This window comes from Chlamydotis macqueenii, chromosome 2 (genome assembly GCF_036417535.1).
Source record: "Chlamydotis macqueenii isolate bChlMac1 chromosome 2, bChlMac1.mat, whole genome shotgun sequence".
NCBI classification, from domain to species: domain Eukaryota; kingdom Metazoa; phylum Chordata; class Aves; order Otidiformes; family Otididae; genus Chlamydotis; species Chlamydotis macqueenii.
Window position 1 is genome coordinate 68,451,806 of NC_141557.1, and position 18,893 is coordinate 68,470,698.

At 42.5% G+C, this 18,893-nt stretch overlaps 1 protein-coding gene across 11 annotated transcripts in view; it reads right to left on the reverse strand.

Moving 5' to 3' along the window:
* Positions 1-18,893, reverse strand: part of ATXN1 (ataxin 1) — a 221,949-nt gene that overhangs the window by 150,689 nt on the left and 52,367 nt on the right. For 3 of the 11 annotated variants that reach the window (XR_015257613.1, XR_015257615.1, XR_015257614.1), the window contains one exon: positions 8,709-8,897. The exons of the other annotated variants lie outside the window; for them this stretch is intronic. The gene's annotated coding sequence lies outside the window, so the exon portion shown is untranslated. Of the gene's footprint in view, positions 1-8,708; positions 8,898-18,893 lie in introns of those variants that run through there. 11 annotated transcript variants of the gene reach the window in all.

Below are 18,893 nucleotides of genomic sequence, written 5' to 3' on the forward strand. Positions count from 1 at the left end.
AGCTTCAGAAGGAAGACTTAAGTGCACAAAGCCCCAAAAATACAGCTTCTTTTCAAGTCAGCAGGGCACATAAAGGGTTAACAAATCACTAGTGCGTATATTATTTATTAATCTCACCCCTCCCTTATTTAGCAATTTCCTCCTTAAGTCCTGGCATCTTTTCTCCATTTCCCTCGCGATTTCGGGTCCTTTTTCCTCCCGAGATTATCATCTGCTGGAAGTTCCTCCTCCCCTCCACTGCCCACATCCCAGTCTTTGTCCTGGTTCCCTACAACACTCGGCTTCTGGCCGGGCTCCATGCTCACTCCAAATTTATTACTCTCCTGCTCTTCCAAGCTGGTGAAGCAGGTTTTCACTCAGCTGTCCTCGCCTGCCAGGGTGAGGAGCAGCGCACGGAAGCTGGAAAGAAGAGCTTATGAGCACCAGCCACCAGCAGAGCAGGGCTTTGTCACTAGAAACCCAAGGTGGAAATGCACGCTGTGTGTCTTATTTGGTTCAAAGCCGAACTGTTTCTGTCTAGGATGTCTGTTTGTATCTCAAGTCACAAAGAAGCCATTAGTACCAATAATGTGTCATTACGGGGGCGTCAGCAGAGCTCTGCAGCTAAGGTTAATTTGAGATGCATAATTTAAAGCAGAACTAAAATCCCTCCATTTCACACTTTAATGACTGAATTCAAATCATTCTTCAAATTTGACATAGCAGCTCTTAAGGGGACACTCGCACTTTTTCCTTTCATCTTTTTTTCTTTTTGCCAATTTTAAGTAAAATACAAGCTATCTATTGCAGAACAAAAACGTACAGATCCTCCCTTTACTATCACTTTAACCTGTTTCCCCCTCACGTTTCTTTTCAGTAGCTTCATATGGCTTCATAGTTCACACGTTCATTCTGACATGTCAGGATATGCCTGATACAGGCTACTTCTGCAATTTAAAAAAAAACAAACAAACAAACAAAAAAAAAAACCTCAGAGAGTTAAAAATTTCACTCATCGTAACCCCAGTGATTTTCCCAAGAATAGCTGACAACACTGCTTATCTTAAACATACCACATCACTTAGGTAACAGTAACACCCGCACAATTCTCTGGCCTTAGTTTTTCTACTCTCAACATCCTGCTAAAATACATAAAAGGCTTAATTTTTGTTTTTCACAGAAAACTGAGGCAAAGACAGAAGGATGCAGTGGTTCAACAAGTGCTTCAAGCTGGTCCAAGTCTCACAAACCCACTGATAATTTGTTTTGTCAGGCAGCTTCCCTGAGCACAGCTGATAAAACACAGAAAATAATTAAGCAAAAACTCATCACAACATAACGAAGCGGCATGATAGGGAGATCTCCGTGCTGCTGAAGCGGAGATGCAATACCTCTCCGTCAAACGCCTCCTGTCTTTTACTGCGAGTTCTTCAATAAAGCTCATGTAATGTTACCAAAATGCACAGAAACATACGACGATTTTGGTTGTTTGACACAACTCGATTTTGTTCTGAGTTTTCAAGAAAACACAGTGCAAGCACACAGACAGTCTTTGGAGAACTGCCCTCTGTGCTAAAAATGGCAACGGAATTGCACAAGGCAGGGGGAGTGGGGGGAAAGAAAATTCCAAGAAATCTTTGACTCATCCATTGTTATTCATCAGGTTTTTGGAGCAGAGAATGGAATGCCGTCAAGCTAAAACTGACAGTGCTATTTTCTGATCTCTAAGTGATGTCAATCCTTCAAAAAGCCACAAATGCTGAGAAATTTTTTCTCTGCAAAATTCTAAGAATGACTTAAATTTTGTTAGTTTAGGGGGGGAAAAAACCCCAGAGCTAAAAGAGGTACTTGAAATTAAACTCCTACATAGGTGTGCTTTTGAATACTGAGAGCATTAGGCTTCACAGCTTTGTGCTATCCGTGACTCAGACTTGCTGCCACAGGTGTCAAGAGACCTGGGACTTATTTGGAGCTCTGCAGAAATCTGCTGCTTCGTGATTTCTTTTTTTTTTTTTTACTATATAGTAAAAAGTTCACCCTCAAAGACAGACAGACAAAAAGCAGACTTTCACATTCAGTACAGACCTGAATCTTTTAAGTCAACAGATTTTACTGTCTAGTTAACTTGCACCTAGCAAAGCAGATTTTTCTGCTGTTTAATTCTTAAGGGTGTCAGAATACCACATCATCATCAAAGTCTAGCAGCCAAAATGGCTTCAATAAAGTTCTGAGAATAACACATCTATTCTGGCACGCCAACACACTATTTTTAATTGTAGCTCATTAAAGATGTAATAGAAGAAGAATTATATTCACTTCCAGCACTGTTCCGTCAATGCAGTGAGATAATCATGCTGCTGTATCGTACATAAAGCAATATTTATGTGCAGTGGTTTAGGTAATCTAATGAGAAGGAAGAAAGCAGTGATTCACTCCTTGTTCTATCTGTTGCTGCAACATGGCTTTTGCCTATCACAGGGCCCAGGCAGGCACACAGAGTGATTAGTTTCAAATGTTATTAAAACAGAGACCTGGAAAATGAAAAGAGACAAAGTCAGTTGCAATGCTGAGGGAAAAAAAAAAACAAAACTGGATTGCAGATGAGAAGTACTTTACAGAGCAGTGTACAAATGCAGGCCTTTGAGGTAATTTGAACCAAATGGAGACTGAAACTGAAGTAGTTTGGTGAGTCAGCACAGTAAAAGGACACTAAAATTACACGCAAGAAAAGTGCAATCCTTTTTGTGTAACATACTGTATTTTACTCCAGATTTACCAGAAAACAAATTAATTGTCTCCTTTGTGCTGTACCTCTTTTGTTTCCTTTTGGACTGAACCTCTACCTTCCAGAAACAAACTGCGTGCAGGCTGACTAGCTGTGAACTCTGATGTCTAGGTCTTTTAACTTCCCTTTCACAAAAATCTCCAGACCACGACAACGTCAATAAACAATCATTGGCATGAATGCTACTGACTGTCTTCAAAGTTATGATTACTTTCCTGGGGGGGGGGGGGGTGGCAGAGGAGGCTCTGACAATGGTAACTGCCTCCTAGATTCTGCCATCCCAGAGGTTTCAGCCACCTACAGCTTGGTGCAGATCAGGACTTCAACACTAAATATGCCCACCATCAGTCAAAGAAAGGCTTAGCCTCATATCTGCCTCAAACATTTTTAAAATCATAGCCATTTTTAAACTTACAAAGCAGTTTTCATCTTCATTTTCATCCCATTCTTGCCTCATACTTTCACAACAATGTAATTCTGTGAAAGCCACAACAATTGCTTGTTCAACGGAGACTGCCACTCTGAAGTGCTTTCTGAGACAGATTTGTACAGACAGACGTGAGTAGAAATGAATAATCCAAAAATATCTACAACAGATAATGAGCAGAGTCTAGAAAAAAAAAAAATACGACGCACTGCAAATGTAGCCCAAATTGGAACGAATGCCTACAGTAGCAACAGCACAGGAAGAGCAAAATGTTATTGTACATTACTGGCATGCAGCCCATAATGATAAAAAATACTGCAGTATTCCACAGTAACAGCGTAAAATATTGTCATTTCAAACAAAGCAGCTGCAGCACCCTGCCCACAGCAACCATGTCGCAGAGAGCCAGTGGAGGAGACGGCGGCCGGGACAAAGGACTCTCCATTGCAGAGGGTGAGCAGGCCGCAGCATCAGCGAGCCCTTGGGACAGCTGCTTCTTGTACCCACGGCTCCACTCCATTAGGGCACGAAGGACCGCTGCTTGGAAGCAAAGGGCTCCCACATGGGCTCCAGCTGCGGAGCCCTCTAGGAGAGGGGAAGCACACTGCTCGCTCTGCATTCAGGCTCTTGCTGTAGTGTGTGCCTTCTGCCAAATTTGCATTTTCAGTCTCTCGGATTCAATAAAATCTTCCCCATTCCAGCTCCTCTGCACGAACTCCTGTGCTACCCAGCCCCCTCTAACACTCTGCCAGTGGCTTTTAACAGTGGCTAGCAAGAGGCTCCCAAGCATCAGTTGACATACGCTGCCACTACAATGGCTACCATTTGCCTCCTTAGATGGCAACCAGCTGCTTTGCTACCTATCAACAACACGGGAGATCAACGTACATGAGTTTATCAGCAACACTCTTCTCGACTGCTCTACCCAAGTACCACCAGCACAGAGCACAGTCCCATCAAGGCAACCAGAAAAACCCCAAAAGATACAATTAAGTCAGCCTGTTCACTGGCACATACAGCATACAAATCAGTAGTCGAGCTCATCATTTGTAGAAATAACATCTATCACATCTGGTTTCTAGATGGATCATGAAAAAAGACCAGATAAGGAGCCACATGTTTTCTCCAAACTTTATTCACTTGCAGAACCCCGAACAGTGAGGTCAGCGGAGAAGGAAATGCTGTGCAAGTGAAAGATACTTATTTTTAACTCATGCTTCCTATTATAGGCTGCGAATAGTACAGATTCTCTGAACAAAAACTGCAAAGCCTGAGCTTTGCCTCAGCTATCAATGCTGCCTTAGGTATTTGGCATCTCCCCACAGTCCGACAACTCTGAAGTTAGGTTTGAAATACACAAACACTGAGCAGTATCTTTCAGAGATGTTCGAATCATCATGTAAACTGTTTTTCATACTGCCAACCAGAAACACGATGTTTTTAGGAGGGAGCAAATTAACTGCCATACCTAAATACCTTGCAGTTCACCAGCACTTCTTGTCTTTCCTATACCAGCTTTTCTCTGCCAAACACAAAGGAGACTGTAGTACATATACACAACATATATGCAATAAACCGCAGTAGTACGTGCAGTAGATTGCAAAACTACATTTTTGTATCCTCATAAGCCATTCACTGGCTTACGGATTCAAAAGTCCCACAGGGAGTGCTGCGAATCCACGTAAAGTCTCTGGGTGCTGAATCTGACTCTCTGATGTATGTAACAGATGTGTAAAGTAACACATAACCAGATGCCTCTCTAGTAAATGCACAGCTAGAGACTGAAAAGCCCTAAAGAAGTTGTGTCCAAGGGCAAAGGAGAAGGTGGAGAATAAGAACAGAGTCCCACATCTAAGAAGGAAAGAAAAGTTTAGGCTTTATGAATTTTTTTTTGTCTACAATGTCATAATTTTTCATGTCTATAATTTGGCTATGGTATCATGAGAAGGGACTTTTTAGGAGGTGGGGAGTCCAGCCACTGTGGCCTGATTTGCTGCATGCCAGGCTAATCAAGTGTTTCTTGGTGTCTGTGAAATTTCAAGTTCCTACCTACCTCCAAAGCCTCCACCATGACTCCAAAGACCTTAATCCAGATGGGAGGTCTAACTCCTCAGAAGAAAAACTCCTCTGGAAAAAGAGCACATGGCTGTTGAACGGTAATCTCCAGACGCCCCTCTCCACCCTCTGAGTCGGTGTGTCCTTGCCACAGTAGATTGGAGAATATAGCTGGTGCACTTTCACAATAACCTTCTAAGTCAGAGGAGAATGGTGGGTAAGAAAAAGGCAAGAACTTGTTTAAAAGCCTCAGTTTAAAACTTCTGGCTACTCTCATTTTATGGAGTAAGTTAAAACTACTCTCTACTAGAAACTATGTGAACCACTGACTTCAAATAGGAATCCTGCCTTTTGCAAAGCTGCTGGTGGGCTTGGATCCAAGGCTTTGGTTCAAGCTCTTATCTGCTCCATACTAAAATGACTTATACCATACGTCCTTTGTAATAAATAGCCTCACAGTGAGGAAGCACATATTGACATGGTCCATATTTACATCACTCTTTTAAAAGCCAATGCATATGGATTAAGGAAAGTGTTGGAAATATTACAGCTTTTGAGTATTTTGCATTATGTGGTTTACAGCCAGCATAGTCGATGGCTGCATAAGCTTCATCCATGTTCAAATGACGTGCTAAGTGGTGCAAGTCCCAGGTAAAGCCCACCAGCGCAGAGCAGAATGGGCACGTCAGCAGTGGCACAGGCACTGCCATGTCCCACCGCCACGATGCCCTGGGCTGTGCCACTGCACTCTCCCAGCTCCCTGCAGCAAAGGTCTCCATTCTCTGTCCCCATCACCTCCTCTTTACAAAGACGCACACACACTTACAGAAACAAATGAACAATTCCATTTTGTGCCTGGCAGCCCGTGCACTTTCTTTCTGATTCACACAGAGGCGCCCCATTGAAAAGATCCATATACGGCGGGGGGGGGTGAGGGTGGAGGGGTGTGGGGATATCTAAGCGAGTCTCCAGCAAGCACACATATTATCAAAGCCTCATTTCCACTTAACACAAGTTGCTTTGGGAACTAATGCAGCTGACTTGAGGGGAAAACACAAACAAACAAACAACCTCTTTTTCCATTAGCTAGGAGGAGGGGAAAAAAAAAATTCGAACCGGTGCCATCTTTGTTGAAGAGCTCCACAAAACTAATGGTTTAGGAGAGTTGAGGAGCATAGACAGGGGACAATTTGTGACTGATCACTGCCATCTGAACATGGCACACTGACAGCTGAAAGAAGAGCAGAGAAAGGCAAAACAAAACAGGCATGTGTTTAATCTGGGCAGGCTCAGTCCCCTTTATTCACTCCCAGTGAAAAATGCAAGACAGAAGAAAGTTGGTCCCTCCGCCTGCTCAGCTCAGCACCCATGTAACTCCCTGGCACACACCAGAGGACCTTCTCTGGGCACATAAAAGGGGACATTATTTCTTCATGTGCTAAAAAAAATAATCTAGAAAGGGCAGGAGTAGAGGTCCAATTTATTATATCTTAAAATGGGTCTTTCGCCACCAAAGAACTTCCCTTTCTTTACTACTCTAACAATGAGTTCCTGCACTCTCCGATACAAAGAAAACTAAACAAGATTCAACAATTTTGTGTCTGCAACAGAGAGCTGATGAAATTATTATAAAGGCCATAGAGATGCTACAAAGATACCTTCCCCTGAACTTCAACGTGCACCTCCTCAGAAAGCAACAAGAAGGCAGCTGTGAAAGAAGAATCATGCACATTATCCTGGTCTAACGTCAATGAAAAAAAAAGACAGGAATGAAAGTATTTTGATTTATGCTCTGCAGAGCTGAGGAGGGATGCTTGCCATCAGGAGAGCGGGATGGAGAGAAAACAAAGGTGGGCTGAGAGCGATCACCCGAGGGTCACTCAGTGCACTTCTCCCTCTCTCACCACTTTGTCCAGGACTGTCAGCCTACACCTGAAACAAAGCTCGCTCCAGAGAGCAAAGCATTTCCCTACCTGAGCTGCAGAGACAGGGAGAACGAGAAGAGGGTAAGAACCGGAGCCCCTAAAGGCTGTACAGCAGCGGTTTCAAAGAGATTTGCATTAATACCTCATTTCACAACTACAAAAATCGCCTCAGACTCCTACTGAAAGAGTCTTGCATTCCTGTTTAGGTTCACAGTCCCTAGTGCAAGACCTGCATGTAAAAAGGAGTTGGCTACTGATTTGCAAAACTTACGAATTTTTTTGGATAGATCAGTACAAATGCCTACAGGACTGCTACAATTTCCCAAGCAATGGCTCTTGTCCACTGACCAGAAAGGAAATATTTAGCTCCCTGCAGCGAGTCTGTTGATTTCAAAAGAAACTTAATAGCTCTATTCCTACAAAGCAAATACAGAGCAATCACCAGGGGCTGCCTATGGTCTCCTCTCTTCTGAAACCCGGTAAGCCACAAACGTCTGCAAATGCCACCAGTCCAAGGGTTTTGATATTCTGCACATTTGTGGGATTGTATCCCCTGGTTCTTCCATGTTGTGTGAGTCTTTTTGATTCTGCAGGTTTCTTACAGTAATTTTGTCTCCTTCAGCACACTCATGGGGAGAACAGAGTAAATAACTTGAAATTTTTATTTAAGAAAGAGGCTGGTGGTTTTTTAGTTTTCATTTACACAGCATTTTCAGTGGTTACAAGTTCTACAACTGTAACATTTTACCAGATTAAAAAAACTCAGAGGTCATTCTTTTCTAACAAGAAATGAAAACAAAAAAATGAAGACTACAGGGAAAAGGTGAGCTTTTCCCTGCAGCTCACAATTGCCTTTATTATAAAAAAATTATCAATTCAGGACAACACAATTCGGCCTCGGTCAGGGAACTCTTAGTTCGGCTGCTATTCAAATATCTAAGTACAATTTGCAACTCTAGTTATGAATGAGGACATTATTTTCTTTATACTTTCAACCCTACTTGTTCAAAGACACATTGATGAAGCAATTAAGGCAGATGTATTATTAAAGCCGGTGTAGAATTTACGGGCTCTGTTAAAAAGTTCGGTATTTCAATGAGGTGTTTAAACATAAAAATGAGAACTGTGTATTTAATACGAAAATATCACTTGAGAATGCTGTAAAATCAGATTACTCATGACATTATCATCAACAGTAAGAGAATTGTATATGCATTTTTCTGGTGGTGCGTTCTATGTTCTTCAATAGCCTTCTTCTGCAGAGTTCCCATACAATATAGATTCCAAACTTGGAAATATTTAGGCACATGCCTGACTTTCAGGGAGAATAGCCCCATTGATTTAAACAGGGTTTAACTCTTATAAATGTTAGAATGATTGCCTGTTTATGGGATTGGATCTCATGGGGCCTATTTTCAAAAACCTAAGTGTATTACATATTCTTTTCTGCTGCTTCTGGGTTTGCCATTAAAGTTCTATCCCTCCCTCTCCCATCTGTTTTTATTGCCTTTAATAGAAATATCACGACAGTCTGAGGTAAATAATGATGTATTTAATTACAAAGTAACTGTAATCTATGACAAGACCCTCCAATCACTTACCTCAAATCATGAGTGTTTCAAGATGCAACTGTAAATCTCCTTTTTTCCCCTCTCTCACAGGAGATGTTGCAGCCTTTTTTTTTTCTGATGTTTTTCATTAACACTCTTTCCCTGTGCTCCAGGATCTTAAACAAAAACAAAACAAGAAACACACAGAATGAAAATGTCATTTCAAGTGATTGGTGGGTGGCTCAGGGGAAATCCCTGACCTTTCTCCAATGTATATTTCATTATCTAAAGCAAGTGTGATAACTCCCCCCAGCAGAAGCAGTGAATGCTCTTCTGTGGGCTGTACTTTAAAAAAAACCACCACCAACAACAACAAAAAAAAACCACCAACACCAAAATCCCACTATTTTAGACCACTCAAAACTACGTTATTTTTAAAATCTGCTAGATAGTACACTAGAAAATACTCATTTAAAGCACAATCCAGTGTATACCAGACTCCACAAATTTATGAAGGTGAAAAGGGAAGAAATCCCAGAGAAACAAATCAGAAGAAAAATCATTATGTAAAGTATCAAACTGTTACACAGGAGAGCAATCATCAGGTTTATTATTATTACTATTACTGTTATTACCATTAATATTACATATACAGCCAACTCCCTAAAACTCCCTAACTGAGCTACTGTAGTATTTCTGTAGTAGCGGTGTGGGGGAAGTAGTAGCCGTGCTGGAGAAGCAATGCAGCACTAGCACTACGAAACCCAGCCCAGCTGACGAGAGAGGAAGGAAGGGAGGAGGAGCGACGAAGCAAATGAGTAAGAGAAACTGGCAGGTCTCTAACACAATCAATTTTGACATTCTCCACCATCACCAAAAAAGGTCTGAAGGGTTTTGAATTTTCAGCGACTGCTGCCATCAGAACACTTTCTCACCGCCCCCAGTTTCACTCTCCTCCCTCTCCCATACCTGCAAGCAAGGCAGGCCACCAGCCAGCTGGGTACGTAAGCCTTCAAACCAGGCTCTGTCAGCAGGAAAATCCCCTGGCTACGAGAAGCAAACACTGCCAGCCAGTGCAGAGTTCACTTTTCCTCTGAGAGCGCGGTCTTGCATTTGCATGGCCCCTCCGGATTACAGGCATCTCAGTTATTCCTCTACAAACAATTTTTAGGACCAAGACTATATTTGTTCTTGCTCTGTAAAAAGCCTGAAAGACAAACCACTCCCGGGGCTACACCTGTGCCTATCCCCATTGAAGCCAACAAACTTTCACAACACGGCAAAGACGAGTATTTGACCTTGCATGCATGTAAGCCAGACTGCTTTGGTTTTCTTCCTCAGCTAAGACAGACAGACAGCTCTGAATAATATTTTCCATTGCTTTTAATTAAGAAATGGAGACATTATCCACAGACTTCTGTAGCTGCAGGTACTTCAGAAAACACAACTTTTCCAAAAGCGGTCAGAAATTCAAGAAGTACAGCTTTCTGCATCGCAGGTCATTCCCACGCACACCCCCAGAGAAAACAATCCAAAACCCAGACTGAAAACTAACACACAAATAAGGGGGAAAGTGGGCTTCTCTCGACAGAGGCTGTGCCTACATCACCACTCCTTGAAGCTGCTTAGGGTACGAACAAATCCAAAATACTCTATTTAAATTACCCTGCTCCTCCACTCCACCATGCTTTTCTTGCTTACGTGGTGTTGCTGCTTGCTTCAAGGAGCTGCTCTCACTCAATGTGAGTAAAGGTTGCAACAGCCAAGCCGACTTGCAGGAAGAGGACAAAGCCCTCTGAAGCTGTGACACAAATCCAGAGAAGGCTGGAAGTTCAAAGTGAAATGAGGACACTCTGCCCATGACTCATGTCACCTAGGAACCACTCTTAATTTACAAAAAAAAGTGTTAAAGGGATTACTTTATGGAGTGTCACCCTGCTGAATCAACTAGGTTCTGCCTCTCATTTTTTTCCCTGGCTCAAATACAAGGTGGCCGGGGATTCTATTTTAAGATCGAAATCAGCATAAAATCCTCCTGTTCTCACTTACACACTTAGATTTTTAACGCTCTGTTTAAAGAGACAAATAATGTTATTTGAGGGACAGATTCCCAGCTATCCTCCAGGCTTTTTGCATGACCTATGTGCAAATGCTATGTGATACTTCCTGAAGGGCTGAAATAGCTCTGAATGACACTTGAGCTTCTACACTGCAACTAAAGTATGAGAGCTTGGCTCCTAATGCACATTTCCACTTAACCCCAATTTTCCCGTGCCTCAGTTTCCCCTTCCTCTACAGCAAAGATAACAGTACTCCTCCATCTCAGAGGGCTGATGTGAGGAACACAACACCCGTGCTGATTTAGTGGATAATCTGGTAATGTGGACAAAGTTATAGATCTCTTAACTCACATGAGGCTGAAACTTCAGGTCCACAGAAAAAGACCCGGTAAACCAAAATGAGGAGTGAGTCAGCAGCCTGTCCCTCTGAAACTGTTTTGCTGGATAGTCATTTCACCAGCATGACTCTCTTCTCCTGGGTGCTCCCAGCAAGCGTAGGGGAGACTGAATCGATTCACTGTAGTCAGACAACAGCTTTACAGCTGCTGTAAAAAGGCCTATTGTAGCCTTGCATTTTACTATCTCGAGTAGCATACATTAATTTGCTGTACAGCTTCCATTACCCATCTGATCCTTACAGAAACAGGAGCAGCAAATCAGGGTTTGTCAAATGAAAAGAGATTTAACTGTGACAAAGGAAATTTTCTGGTTTTCTTAAAAAAAAAAAAAAGGTAACAATTTCTACAGCAGAGGATAAAACACTAAAAATTCAGTGTAACAAAAATACTTTAAACTGGTCCTGCCCTCCTTTTTTTTTTCCTCTTTTTTTTTGCTACATCATGATAACCCTGAGCCAAATTTAATGGTCAGAAAGGAGCAGCAGGCCTGCCACAGGCACATGTGCTCTTCCTGCAGTCATCCATTCACGGCTTGTACCTCTGTGCGTGTACGATACTTGCTCAGTAGCCTGAGAGGTATCAAAACCAACCATAAACTCTTAACAAAGAGCCTCACTTGACAGTCAGATAACACTGGACTTTGCAAAAAGACATGCGAGTAGATTTGACAGCCCTTTTCTAAGTGTCCTGATTTTTCTCCATAGTGTCTGTCGAGTCAGGGAGGAAGGCCAGTCCTGAATTCGGCACATTCCTCCCACCATTCTGCTACTCTGCTCTCCCCCTTCTGGAGAAATGGATGCAGCATGAAACAAATTAAAGGAGTCTTTTTTCAGCTCTCTCATCCTTTCTGAGCAATAAAGGAGGCAGTGCTCAGCTTCTCTAGCCCCCAGCAGAGCCAAATGAAGGCTCACTTCTAAGTACAAATCCCCCCTCTCCTCCTCCCATACACACAGTGGTAACCCTGGCAGCTGCAAAGAAGCCGAATTCGGACAGGGTCCCGTGAAAACGGCAGCATATCACACAGCATATAAGCTGTATTGCTAACCCCCAAGAATTAAATTATGACTGATAAGCACACATCTCCCCAAAACATGGTACTTCCCTCAAAAGCTACGAGACTGAACCAACATCATAGGGTCTTTTTCTCTTTCTTCCAGCTTCAGAGCCACAGGACCGCAACAGGCGCTGTGCTGATCTGCACTCCAAAGGCAGAAATACTTTGCTTTTCAACGAAAGCCAAGACAGACAATATCCCTTGCTTTGGCAGCCTGGGACTTTCAGAAAATCTCCAATATCCCAAGAGCAGCAACCTCATAAAATGCCATCAGTGGGACTCCTCTTTTCCCTCAGCCTCCCTTCATTTCTCAGTGGTGTCTCTCTCAAAAGGCCGATGGAGCTGAACGGACTGAGCTGATTTTCCATTCCAGTCAATTTGTATGTTCACTATGTTAGCATGACTTGACTCTGATCAAAACCAATGAAAAACCACGTCAGCAGAAACAAAGAATCAAGTAAATAAAGACATGAAACCCCAGGACAAACTACGGAGAAAGAATCTTCTCCTGTTTTCAGATTTGGGCAGGCCTGTCCACCTCAAAGCCTGGGCAACAGACGGGACTGCCAGCCTGCCCCACCATCCCCAGGGCAAGCAGTTCTGGGGTGGGCCTGGACAAAACCACCGTGCTACTATCACACGTGATGGGACGGAGCCAAGACCAGATCAGAGCAAAGTGGATTGCTAAAATACAATCTCATTTTGGCACTAGCTATGAAGGATGGAGAAACGGTAGCACCGGGCTCTCACGGAGACAGAGATTCTTTTCCCCAGTCTTGCAGAAACGGGCCTGCTGCCCTCTCTTGCCTCTGCCTAGGACCGGCAGGCTCAGGCACATGTTCCCACTCGATACTTACTCTTTTTCTTGCCTTCTACTCATAAGCACAAACACCATGAAGTCCTCTTGCTTCTCAACAGCCAAGAGTGACTTTATCACATGATTTCTGGAGCTAGAGCTGCCGGCCCTCGCTCGCTGCCCCTGTGCCTTAACGCAGCGTATTTATCAAGCTCTCCTGCTTACCCAGAGGGGTGTTAGGTCTTTCCAAGTCGTAATCACCCCAGCCTCACCAGGCGCTGACCTCAGACTCTCCCTGGCATCCTCTTAAGTGCCTCCTTATCCCAGCGTCTGAGGACAGGATGAAGGCCTGAGAGGGACAGACTGCGCAACAAGTCAGCGGCCTCGTCCTGCAACAGGTGACCTTGCCGTACGACTGCCTGCGCTCACCGAGGCGCAACCCTCCTCGGCTCCTGGCTTCTGAAAACCAAGAGTGCCAACAGATGAAAAGCTGAATACTGTCCACCCATTCTCTCACTGGCCAAGCTGGTCTGGACAGTAACATCCTTTTGTAAAACTTCAGCGTGTTGCCCATGAAAAGCAGCAGCTGAGTGTGTCCCTCTGCTAAAGGGCAGGTATAGATTAGGAAGAGATGTTAAGAGAATGAAGTATGGCATGATTTGCAATGTCCAGATACATTCTAAGTTCTTCAAATGAAGAGCTCTAGAAAAAAAGAAGTTGATTCATTTTCTTTGGGACAGATGAGTCAGGTATTTTTTTTCCTATTACCTTCTGCAGCTTACTCTGCTTACCTACCTTCTAGCTGTATGAGGCTGGATTTTGAGATGTAGTTGTTCGCTGCTATATAGGAAGATTGAACAATCCATATTCCTTATGCATTTACATACCTTCAGTGCCACAGAGTACAGGGCACTTCAGCAGAAACCTGCGGTGACCTTTGTTGCAGGAAACTTTGGAGGCCTGACCATAAGCTTTATTTAGAACAGAAATTTGACTAAGCCACTACCAGTTCAGCAACACTGTTGTTTGGTCTTACTTTTTGAGATCAGCAGGACTGTGCCAGCAGCTTGGCCAGCAACTAAAATCTTCTAGGCAGAGGAAGAAATGTCCTCTGCCTGGATTCAGTGAGTTGGAGTTGGTTGGCTACAAAGCCAAATGTACTTTTTCAATCAAGGAGAGACAGGACATTGAGAAAGACTAAGCTTTTGTATGAGTCTACTTGTCCAGACTTTTTTTTTTTAAAAAAAAAAAAAAAAAAAAAAAGAAAAGTACTACTGCTTCTGTCATCTCTACTTCTACTTCCTTTTCTTCAGCACACATAATAAAACAAGCATTTCAGCAAATATGAGGTTTGGTAGTAGGCTCTCTGGGCTGCAAACTGTCAGATCCAGAAAGCAGGACTGTCACATCTGCCAGACCGGCTCTCACACCTACTCTCTAAGGTAACACCAGATATTTTTCCAAGTCATGCTAGCAATAATATGACATTGCATCTCACCATACCATATGTTCCATCTCTGCCTTAGGACACACACCGAAAAGAGCCTACACACCTTGAAATAAAGGATGCCCAGCCATCATCTTATGGTGACCAACAGCTCCAGTTCAGTGCAGTATCTGACCACTCTCTTTAATTTAAGGGCGTGGGAACTGTCTCCAGTGGGACACACCAATGTCAGGAAGTTAAGCACAAACTACTAGACATGGATCATTATTGGTTAAGCATCTAATATGCACTTGGCATTGTATAAGCTCCTTAAAAAAGATACGATCCTTCTTTCAGTAGAAGATTTCTTCTAACTTCTCAAAACAGCCTTCCTTCTCTGAGGTCTACTCACACCAACCTTCCCCTTTCAGTAATGACTACGGAGAAAACGGAAGAACATTAAGAAAGAAAAATTATGAAATGTGTTTTACTAACTGGTACAACTACAAGATCAGATCACTGAAATACGCCTTTCTCTACATCCTGTCATCCCACAAGGTCCCTATAGGGCATGGCTACCTTACTGCTTTTGTTCAGATCACGCATGTAGCTTTTGAAGCAAGCCTCCAGATAATCCATCCTGCCTGGGCTTTTGGTTGCATTGTGAGGTGGTCCTGGAGCATGTGAACTAAATCCCTCTTGGGAAGAACTAAACTAGAAGCATCACGTTCTCCAGAGCAGGCAGTCAGTGGCACCAGACTGCTCAGAAGTAGAAGAAGCCCTGAAATGTGCCTAGTGTGAACCTCAGGATCCCAGCACTGTCTTTCACTATACAGATAATCTCCAGTTGGTCCACACTTCTTGCTGATGTAGGCATAATCACAAAAAAAACCAAGTATTCTGCTGTCATTCATCTTTATGCCACAAAATAAGATGATGTTGTTAAATTCTACTGTAACATTGCAGCAGTGTAACAGAGACACCAGCAAGAGCATACTGAAGTGAATAATGTAGAGAGATCAGATCAAAGTAGTTTCAGCTACAACTACTAACCTAATTTCTGTAGTTTTACAATGAATTCTTCTCCTTGTTAAAATATTTTCTTTTTGTCTTGCACCAAAATAGTAAAGAATGGTTATAAAAGGGAAAAAGTAAAACAAACTGGATTAAAAGACAGAAAAAAAGTACTACCTTTCCCCCACTAAAACCCATGAAAAATAAGAACATTTAGGTATTAGTTGTAAAAACAGCCAGCAGAGAATTTTAGGCAGTAATGCTTTTTTAAGGTGACTAAGTTGTCATCTGAGCTTATGTCAAATATCCTCTGGTGTTTTTTCTCATGGCAAATCTTATGTTCTCTTTCTAAATGTTGTTAAAAAGACCCCCAAAATCTTAACATTTCTGATAACTAATCCAAGTAGTAAGACAGTCATCACACCTTTTTTTTCACTGCATGAAAGGTTAAGAATCTTATAACACAATGTCTAACTTTCTCAGGTACCTTTTGCCACCTATTAAAAAGTACCTGCTGAGCTTATGGAGGTTTGCAGGCCACATGGAGGTCTGCAGACTACTGTCTAGAAGCTATCTATCTACACGATCCACCACATTCGTTGAAAACATCAGCACAGGGAAAAGGATCTTTTTCCTCATAAGCTGTTTGTTCCTAGCAGTAACAAGAGCACAACACTCAAGAATTTCACTGGAAGTTGCTAAGAAATAACTTGTGATGGAAATCTCCTTGTGTTCCCAGTGCAAGAAACCAACTAAACCTCATTGCTCCATCTGCTTGACAGTTCTGGACCTGGCAGCAAATTTATGAGCAAGAGTGAAATTGACCACTGTGCTGAGAGCCTGTCCGAGGCCAAGTAAAATGCTTTCCTAGTACTCTAATACTTCTTGAAAGCTTCTCTCTTCCTTCACATGTCTTCCACTGGCCTTCCAAGAAGGAGACTACTCTGAACTCACTGTGAGCAGGAAGCCCAAGCGTGGAGGAAGTATGTGTAGTCTCACTTCACCATCACTGTTCATTTTCATGAATGAAAAGGGCAAAGTCAGTAGGGGAAGCTGGGCCCTATCGCGACTGCTACCAAGCTGTCTGTCCTCTTTCTTCAAAGCATTGTGGATCTGTGTTCTCTTCCTTCAAAGACAGTTGTTTCTATGTATTAAACCAGCCAGAGTCATGGTTTCTAACAGGGTCAATTTTTAAGACCGTTAGGCAGCTTTGTGCCTAACTCGTCACTTTGCATTTTCAAGAGCCACCTGAGAAGGCCCAGGACGTTTAATAACTGATCCATGTATTTAAACCACATTCACTAGTGACCCTGCGCACAGGACAGAAAAGGTGAGTGCTTGGGCTCTAGCCTCCCAGCTCAGCTGCACAGGCCAGCGTCATGTTACGTCTCCCACATAGCCCTGGTCACATCACTGTGTTTGTCTGTCTCGGGCTCCAACTCCTGTAGAACATGGGAAAAAAGGAGTCAAACTGATGTTGGTCTAGAGCAGAGGAAAGCTGAAAACCTGAAAGTACTACATTTATTAGGAAAGTGTGAGGAAAGTAAAGGGAGTTAGGATATTCTTCCTTCTCAAAAGACCCAGTAGTCCCATAAGCAGTGGATTGCATGAAGGCTGGTTTCTTGAGGCTTTGCCTCTCACGGGTAGGTGACACCATGCACAGTAAGATGCATGCTCTGAGCAAAGCTAGCCCTGCTCTGGGAGCACTCCCAACAGCTCGCACCCCAGTGTGCTCTCACATCTGTGATAACATGGGCGAGCCTTTCCTTCAGAAAGGTCACCAACTTCTGTTGTTGTCCTGTATCCAACTGCCTGTTTCACAAAACTGCTAGGAGTTCAAGGACTTTGTGATCTCAACTTGTCTGTTAAATTTAGCTGGAGCTGGCCAGTGGATTCCAATGTTACTGCAGGGAGACCGAGAGAGAGATAGCGTGCTCCAGAAAGAAAACAAACTAAAATATTCATCTTGGCCCGTGAAAAATTATGTTGAACTGGCAAGAAAGGTAAACAAATGGATCTGATGTTAAAACTCAGAACTGCAGTGCCAGTTCTGCAAGATTCATTAGTACCAGATCCAAGCACAGTCTTGCCCAGGGATCTTTATTTTATTTATGCTGGTTTGAAACACAGCTTTACTTTTACTTACCGTGAATTGCATTCTGCTTACGAATAATATTAGATATATTTTCTGGGGAATTAAATTGTAATCTTTCCTCCGTTCCATTTCTTTAACATATTCAGTTTACTACTGTAACTTGTTTGTGATATTACTAAATTGCAACTACAGAAAGTGGGACAAGATTTTGTTCCTGTGCAAGACAGGAAAAGTGTATCTGTAGATTTAGGTACAGATAACAGATTCAAATCTGCTTCAGATGACACAGGACAAGTAGGTGTCTGGGGTTTTTGGGGAGAGATGAGATAGCGAAAGGGTTTTTCCCCTGGAGGATCGAAACAAGGTATTTTTCCTTAATGTGATTCATAATACCAGATAGATAATTACAATGTCAGGAACAAAGCTACGTTTATGGAACATTCACAATGTTTCATATGGCTACATATGTCTTATTAATTTTGGTGAACAGAGTCTGTAAACAGAAAAAAAACCCCAAACCTCTAATTTATTTAGGATATTGTACCTCTTTACAAACACACATACATACTAACGTGGGCTGCAGTGCAGTCTTATCTCTCCAGCATTCAGACCTAGGACAAAACTGCTTTCAACTTGCAAATATTAGTCATGAAAAAGCTAGCACTCAACAGTTTCATTTTCCAGTACGAACCAGTGTCAATTTTTAACATTATACTGTCTTTTCCAACATTCCTGGACCTTACACCTAGGGTTCCTCTTTGGCATCTACAGCTAGTGACAGCAACACCACATAACTTTTCTATCATCATCGTCCTGTAGAAAATGAAAGTAACCCTTCGGCCAGTTTCTGAAGGACCGAGGTTTGCAAGAAAACCAACTGCACAACTTTCTTTCTAACGGGCAAAATAGACAACATCCCACTTTCAGTAACCAGTATATTACAAAAAAAAAAAAAAAAAAAAAAAAAAAAGACAATGGTCATCACATGAGTGTTTTAAAAGAAACAGAAAAACGTCTAAAAAGCTACAAACACACCTTCTTGTACTAGTCTCCAGACTCATATTTTATGCTAAAACCCACATACTTCAACATGCAGGTATATATTTAAATGTAATATAAACTAATCAATTTAAGGCTTTAAGTAAAAATTGAAGAGATTTTGAAAGTGAGCAAGGACCATTATGCTCCTTTAGGCTTATGATAATCCATGACAGGCCACACAATTTCAGCCTAGAATCTCCTCTGTAGCAGGAATCATCCTTCCATTGCATACAAGCAAGTAGCATTGAGCTCAAAAAATTTGCAGCGTAGCGTTTTCAGAAAGACATC